Here is a 9,085-nt window from a genome sequence, read left to right as displayed (position 1 = left end):
GGTCATCTTGCTGTCTAGAAGGTTAATTGTGCCACAGAGAATGAGACTGAATCATGATCTCCTTTTGGTGCCTCATTACATATTTTTTCTTAAGCTGATTCTTCAATTTTATCCCGAGCCAGGTGTTGTAAAGTAGATTGAAGTAACAAATCAACCCATTGAGCTTTTGAAGATGGTATTTTGCCTTTGGATATCTTTAATGTGGCTGCACATATACACTTTCAAAGCATTTCTGAACTTGAACACTATGCAAAACAACATGTGGCAGTTTCTCTAATTACTTATGATTAAGAAAAAAGCAAAGTCAGGCCCTAAAGGCATCCGCACTTTGGCATTTTGCTAGAAAAATGAATGCTGCCAAGCAGAGCGGTTTGAAAATGAGTGTGTGGCATGACTCGGGATAGCAGTTCAGGATTGCATTTCTTTCCTTCACTGTGTTTCAAAAATGTTTTACACGACAGGAAAAGGGAGGGAAAAGAGCAGATGGCTTGAGTTATAAAAGCTTTTGAAAACAATGGTGAAAAGACATTTCTGTGCAGTAAAAACCTAATTGAAATTGTCAGTCAGTGGCTGCAGCCGAGATAAGGAGGGAATAGAGATGTTCTTCTGCTGGTCCCAGGAACATAGCTGAGAAACTTTGGGAAGGATGTGTCAACTGCGAGACGTATAGGGTGACATTTTTGAATTTATAAAAGGGTACACTATGGAAATATATTCAACTTAGAAAGATAGGGGCTTTTCTTAAAAAGCAAACTCTAATTTACTCTTCCCATGCATGAGGAATTTACCCTTATTGGAACTGGACAATATTTCTCCCATTTGGATGGATGAAGTTTTATTCCTTCTCTCATAAGATGCAGATAGAGAAGTTTATTCCAAACAATGTAGGTGCTGACCATGAGTAAAGCATCACAGGAGTTTTAAAATAAATAATTATTTTCACAATCTCCATTGAGATTCATGGCTAAGTTTTACTATGTAATATTTCAATAATATTTTCTTTAGGGTAGAAATTATTGACATCGACAAACAATACACATCATTCCTGTTATATTGGATTGAGTTAATCTCTTTGATGTTCTCCACGTCCCTTAGTCACTTAGTAAACTCCATTCTTTCACCCAGAAAGGATCACACACTATTTTAAGTTTGGATATTGCTCTATGGCATCATCTAGATCTTTAGTTCACTTGGGAGGCAATAAGAAATCCTCTCGTCAAGTGACTTATAGGTGAAGTGTGTTTCTCATGTTGATGAGATCAAGAATTTCAGAATAACAGTATCAGCAATTTCAGTGTACATTGAGAGATTGATTTCAGATTTAAAGAAGGGAAACTCTTGCTGTGTTCATATGTAGTGGAAGGGTTAAGGGTCTTTCACAGAGCATATTAAGGGTGTTGAGCCCACTCACAACAGTCCTGTGTTGCATGGTTCACTCTCCTCCCAGAGGCCTTACCGCACAGCAGCGATATAGAGCATAAACTCTGAAACTTCCTTTTCTAATTTTTTTTAAAATGCATTTGGTCATTACAGGGTCTCACTACGCAGCTGAGACTCAGAGTGACCCATTTGTTTTCAGCCTTCCCGGTGCTGGGATTACAGGTTTGTGCCACGATGATGTTTGGACTCCGTGGCCCACTCAGCATGCCCTGGGGGTGGGTCTGGTGCAGCATGTGGTGTCGGGAATGGAACTGCGGTCCCTGCACTTGCCTAAGCTTGCCTAAGCAAACACTTTAGTCTGCTGAGCCATCTCATCAGCCCTTCTAACACATCTTTAAATGACCTTTCCAAACACATTCATGGACAGCATGAGTGGTAGTATACAATATTTGTCCAAGTTCAGCCATATTTCTGGTGATAAATATTTCAAGTATCAGGTTGATTGTGATGGAGAAAAAGACTTTACAACAATAGTTAAAAATAGCCCAGAACTTTAAGTCCTAACCTACTAAACATAATGATTCTTAAGTTAAAAAGTGAGGATGATAAAAGATTAAAAACATCAGTGATAAATTAATTAAGGTAGCACTGAAAGTTAATATTGGATTAATGCAGACATGAAAATTATATTTTCAGCAAACAGAATATTACTCTGAAATGAAGAATTGTCCGAGTCTAATACCAATACCTGGAAACTATATTAAAGTATCTGTGTCTATGTGTAGGATTATGAGCACTGTGCTGTGGGGCATCAGAAAGAATCAGCACTATGGGAATAAGCGCAATGAAAAGGAGCCAGATGTTGTTTTTTCACTATTCATGTTGCATCGAATCATAGTTCATGATATATTCATATGTAAACCAATCTGATTTATTTTATTGAGGTTTTTTTTTTTTTTTTTTTTTCAGAACCGGGGATTGAACTCAGGCCCTTGTGCTTGCCAGGGAAGCACTTATTCCACTGAGCCATCTCCCCGGCTCCTATTGAGTTTTCTTTTTTTTTTATTTCAATCATCCTGAAGATTGCACTATAGCACTACTGTGCATACTGATATATATATATATATATATATATATATATATATATATATATATATATTTCACTTTTATTTGACCTTACTTTCAATGTTTCACAAATACCAATTCATTTGATGCTCTCAAGCAATCCTGTGGCAGTATAATTGGCATCATTTTAGAGATAGAAAGACTGAGCCACAACAAATACATGAAGTTCTGCCTGAATCATATGGAGAGGATTTGAATCTGGGCAGTAACTGTGAGATTTTATGATTTTAATGGTTATATCATAGTGCATGCATAGAAAACTGAAAAAAGTCAGTTCTGGCACAGAAACTCAGATGACCCTGGTGGGCAAAACCTTAACAAGTATTTCCTCCTCTCCTCAAAACCCTGTAGTCGCTACTCAAAATAAGATTTACTTCTCTTGGTGTGTGACACTTTATATAAATATAGAATAACAAATTTAGAGTTAGTTATTGTATCAATCACAGTCCCAGAAAAATAGAGATCTTATCTTTTAACACAACAAGTCAAATTTAACAAATGATTTGGAGGTTTTGACCAAAATGCTGTTATCATCCGGTACATCAATTCTCTGAAGGGGTAAGAGAAGAGAAAGCCATTCTCAGGGGAAAGTAACTGTATAGCGATTCCTACTGTCAGAAGTTCAGACTTTCTATAGAAGGATACAGAAAGACAGGGAAGGAATCAGGAACCAACTTTCTCCAAACTTGCAATCACTCAACAATGGCTACCTTTGGCCACACTCAATAGAATATCAAAGAGCAAGAGACCTGTTGTAAATGGGAGGGCTCTGTAGTTGGAAGTTTCATAACACTCCTTTGCTTGTTTTTTTAGTGTTTAATATATTTCGGACATATATAGATATTGAGCTTGATATAGTGATACATGGACTCTTCTTCCCTTTTCCTTTCTCAGCTAATCATTTGTGATACACACAGTCCTTCCATTGAAATGAGAATTCCACTGAGCCTTTGGTACTTCCACAAACTAAGCAACTGTGATTTAGCATAGGCTTATTTGAATTACCCTTTAATGTATGTCCTGTGTCTTCATATGACAGGTTTCTACTTATGAGTAACAACTCAACTTCCCTGTTCTGGAACATAGTGAGCAAGCCTCCTTCTCATGCCTGATTGTTCCTATCTTTGTGCACAGTTTTAGATATAGTGCTTGACAATGCACAGCTATTAGATTATCTTCTCTCTCTCTCTCTCTCTCTCTCTCTCTCTCTCTCTCTCTCTCTCCTTTCATTTTTCCTATCTGTCTCCTTCCTTCCTTTTTACTTTCCTTCCTTTCTCCATTCCTTCCTTCCTGCCTGCCTGCCTTCTCTCTTTCTGCATTTATCATGACTTCCTCCATAGACTTAGCTATCTTCTGCTTCTGAAAAGCTTTATGATTACAAATAGCCAGGTGGATCTGTCACTGGCTTTAAGCTATGCCATTAACTTTCATTAACAATATGTTATTAACTTGCGTGGATGAGTTCACATGTACCTATTCCTCAATTTTCTTAACAGAATAGTAGACATGTTGACATGGATGCTGCAGGGCATGTGCTGGCTTCACAGCCCCACATCTCAGGAGGTTAACAAAGCAAATCCTGTTTTTCTCTTATGTCGAGGGTGGACTGACAGGGTCCTCTGTTCATTGCAGTCACTCAAGGTGCAGGCTAATAACCTGGGATAATATCAAAGGAGCTGGGTAGTAGAGGAGCTGTAATCATTCCTATTTCTCCAGAGGTGAAAAGCAAGAAATTTGGTGAGCAACATTAATTGCCCCATCCAGGGGACAATGTTACTGTGTATTTCATAGAAAGTACTGGTCACCTAGCAAATGTTAGCTATTGATGATTGGTAGTAATAATATTAATATTATTATAATAATATTAATAAACAGTCTTATATTCTCACAGGATTTTTCCTTAAAAAAGCAAAATGTAATAAAACACATTATGCACGGAATGTAAAATTGGACATTTGACTTAGGCAGGTAGACCCAAATGTAATTTCTGATTGGAAGTATCTCCCCCAGGCCTGTTAACATAACTATAACTTGATTCTGTGAAACTAAAGACAATTTTTAAAAAGGCCGAAAGAATAACATAATGCACATACAATATTTGCTTGTAAGATACTTTAAGAATTTTATATTTCTAAATTTGTGTTATGCCTTAGAACTGAGTCTGTATGAATTCCTAAATATTTGTTTGTTTAGAAAATTAGTTTTTGCAAAATTGCTAATACTGGGCTGGCGAGACATGTGAGTGGACTAAAGCATCTGCTTAGACAGAGTTCAGTGGCCAAGGTTAGATCGCCAGCCTGCTGTGCTGGCCCTGCCCCCAGAATGCACTGAGAGGGTGATTGAGATTGGGTGTGGTGGCACATACCTGTAATCCCAGCGCTTGGGAGGCTGAAAACAGGACAATCACTATGAGTCTGATCTGCATAATGAGCCCCTATAGACCCTGTAGACCTTGTACTAATTACATAAAAAAACTGCTAATACTGGTATACCCTAAAAGGTTTGGCATTCTAAGAAAAAGTGAGTTATAAAATTACCAAACTATTACTAGAAATGACACTGCTTTCCCCATGACAGTGTCCATGTTGTCAAATGACTATGCAGGATTAAGTTGCAGGCATTTAACTTTTATTGTTCAAATACTTCCCCTTTCTTAGTATTATGCCAAATATTTTTTTACCTGATTTGATGCAAATAGTTATTTTTGTGGTACTGTAAAGCATCTCCTGATGTAGTTTTTTGTAGAAAATAGTTATTGCTGGTGAGTCATTACCTAACAGCAATATAGCTTTGGGTGCAGTAAGGAACAGTTTCCTCTTGCTGGTGCACAAAGGGGAAGAAGTGAACAGTTTCACAGGCAGTATCCGGCTGGGTAAATGACATCTGTGATGAAACTGATTCAGTGTTTAAGATGGTCACTAATGGAGAGAGGCGCACATCACCGATAGAGGCCGGTGGCTTTCTCCAGCAGCCGTGTTAACCGCCAACAATAAGAATACCGAGAACAGAGCCAGTAATGGCACCAATTTGTAAATCACATGAAATTAAATTTTCAAGCCACGTGATTGGCTTAGAAACATGCTTTAATATCCCGTGGTCTAAGTTTTCTGTTATTTAACTGAAGAAACATGGACAGGACTGTCATAGCCTGAGACAACGCAAATGCATGACACTTCACTGCACCTGGCAGCCTTCCCTGCACCCGCAGTGGTCCCAAGCAGCTGTCTCCCACGTGAGCAACACTACAACTATGCAGTACTACCTTTTTGCTGGGGTTGGAGATTATTATGCAATGCCTCTCTGCTTCTTTGGGGAAGGCATTTTTCCTGCTCCTTTGTCTTAACTGTTGGACAACTCTTTTCATATTTTGATGTGCAAAATCTTATTCTGGGGAATGTGGACAATTCCTCCGAATCTATCTCTTGGCATTACAGTTCATGGTCACAAGCAAGTCTCACAAAGAGAGTAAATGGGGTCTTCAGCAATGAATGCACCCACGTGTCAGTTTATTGGTTTTTCTGTTTCTGTTTGTTTTTGTATTGGAGGGAAAGGTCTAAAGGGTGTTCAGGGTCTCGCTATTAGATCAGACTTGTAGTCATTCTCCTACAGAATTCCAACTGCGGGGATTACAGGTGCGTGCCACCAAGCCCAGTCTCAATTGCCATGTCAGCAACCCCTGGACCGGCTCGGCAGGCCTGGGGATGGAACCCCGGCCCCTGTGCCTGCCTGCAGGAGCTTTTAATCTGCAGAGCTATTTGGCCAGCCCTAATTTATCCATTGTTTAATGTTCAACCATGGCATGTCCTGAAATTATGTCTCTTTGGACTCATTCTTTTATTTTCCATAATTTTATTGAGAAATAAATAGCAATGAGACAGTTTCAAACCAAATTGGTAGGACAATTTGAATAATTAAAACATTGCATACATTCTTCCTAGTGGTTATTTGCTGTACAAGATGCAGACATGATATCCTATTTACAAACACTATTAGAACAAATCCCTCTATTCATTAAGAGAATGTAACTATATATCTATCCTAACCATATTGAATACACAGATACAAAATGGACATTGGTCTGTTTGTCCTTTTTTGTTTAGTTCCGTTATTTGAATATTATAGGTGTGTTAACTCAGAAAAATATTGTAAAAGAGTCCAGTAGTCCATAATAGTATTGGGTCTTCCACTTCACTGGCAATACCAGAAATTGTTGACCTGAGTCCCCCACAGCTCAACATAACACCATGGCTTTACTTCTTATATTTCGTTTTTATACTTTTCCTCTGGATGGTTAAGACCAAGATAAAGCAAGACCTATGCAACAAGAGTTGTAGCTTTGGGTCTGATAAGGTCAGTCAAATCCCCTCAGGATTTTTCCTGAGATCCTGTACCTCAGATTGTAGATCTTTTGTCAGTGTAAGCCATGTGGATGAGTCATGGCCATTGCTTGGCCAATGTGCTCTCTGTGAAAGCCCGAGAGAATGTTTTCTCTCCATGTGACTCTCCTTAGACACACTCTACATCATTGATCACTTTCCTTTTTGGCCCCATAATCTCCAACATATCAATAGTTGATGAAAAATACCTGTTCCATGTTATGCCTAAGATGTTTGATATTCAGACAGATAGTGAGGTTAAGCTTAACAGCCTCGGTTGTATGGTAATAGCAATAAGCTTCTCTTCTGGAGGGTTAATAACCTAAGTTTGCAGACCAAAATTAGAGAAAAAGAAGGGCCTCAAGGAAAACCAACATTTTGGCCCTAGCCTTCCAAGGTCAATTAAGACTCAGGACACATGAGAACTTGTACTGTAACATCATGTAACTCAGTAGTGTCCCAAATTTTCTGATCAAGGAGATTATGGCCTCATTCTTTTAGACTCGTAAAACCCCATGGATAGAGACATTTGAATTAAATAAAATGAAATGAGTAACTCATACTTTATGAGGGACATCTGTGAACTGACAACCTGCATTGTAGTACTACATTATAAAATTACTTACTGTAAGATCACTAAGGATGTGGCCTTCATGATACAGACCATCACAAAGCCTCAAAGAACACTTTACTGTTACTGAAGGCTGCTGTTTTCTACTTCCTTCTCCTCTCTAGGGTGCTACAGTTGAGTGCTCTGGTGTTAAGAGCTTTCATTGCCCCTGTTTGAATCCGGGTCCTACTACCTTCCAGCTATGTAAAAGTCAAGCACTAAATCTCTCTACCTTGTTTCTCTTGTTTATAACACTGACAATGTGTAGTCATTGTGTGTGTAAAGAGTGTTAACCAAGAAAAAAAGTAAACCACATCTGTTATGGAACAGATGCTCCATAATGGTTAGCTTTTAGTATTTCTGAGTGTCAGGCACTTCGCAATTTTATTGAATGCTCACACTTCTATGGCATGAGATTTATTATTTTTCCTTGATGCAATGAGGAAATTGAAAGAGGGGATTTAGGTCTAAATCACATGGTCTTGCTACTGCACTGAATATAGACCTGAAAGGAACAGCAGGGATTCTTAAATTCATCCTCTGTCCTTCCCAATGTCCCTTCTTGTGTTAGTAGCAATGTGGGCAATAGATGATATTAGGAGATGGCTTTGTGTGTGTTTGGGATAAGCAAAAGGCCTCTCTATTACCTACGTTTAGTTTGCTTTGTCTATAAGCAAGTTCTCTTAACCTTTTTGGAACTTTGTATTTAAATATGTGAAAAAAATTAGGATGATAATGCTCCTTCACTATAATCTGAACACTAGAGGAGTGTGCTTGAGTCTTCTAATTAAACAGTATTAATCAATTTATACTTCTAATAGGATTAGAAAAATATATATTCTGTGCATAGTCCTGTTCTTAGTAAAAATATAAAAATAAAAGTAAAAAATTATCACCTACAAAAGATAGTGTTAAACACAGTTATTGATTTAGTGTCAACATTTTGAATTGATAAACAGGGGAATTGACTCTTGGTTTCTCCTGCAGTTCACATAAATTATCCTCCCCCACTGGCCAGTTGGTCAGGGCCAGGAAAAGTCCCAATGGGAGTGGATCAGGTTCTTTTCTCTGAAATGGGACATGGAAATCAATGTATGGATTTTTAGGAGAAATTAATTATGAAATCTGTACCAGCCCTATGGACATAAAAATAGATAAGTGAGTACTATGAGCACAATAAAATTGAAGTAGAGAGAAGTGGATTGAGAAACTGTTTCAAAGTAGGAGGGAGTGAATCTGCAAATATCTGCTCAGACTCCTGACAGCTTCCTGTTTCTCAGCCTGGTCTGACTTGAGACATGGATGATAATGTTTTGCTTAGTTATCTGATTTTTGGAATGTCTTCCTATAACTCATTCTACGCGTAAGCATGTTTGAAGCAAGTGTCTGTACTTTAACACAAAATAACCTTAAGGAAGATAGTGGGGTAGAGAGAAACCAGTCATTGTGCAGTACTTCATTTAACTTTATTTTATCTATTTATTTTTTTGCAGTAGCAAGGATTTAACTCAAGTCCTTGCACTCGCCAGGCAGGTGCTTATTCTGTTGAGCTATCTCCCTAGCCCCAAATGTGTGTGTGTGTGTGTGTGTGTGT

This window comes from Octodon degus, unplaced genomic scaffold, assembly GCF_000260255.1.
Source record: "Octodon degus isolate 3935 unplaced genomic scaffold, OctDeg1.0 scaffold00018, whole genome shotgun sequence".
Classification (NCBI taxonomy): domain Eukaryota; kingdom Metazoa; phylum Chordata; class Mammalia; order Rodentia; family Octodontidae; genus Octodon; species Octodon degus.
Note: the sequence above shows the minus strand (reverse complement) of the source record.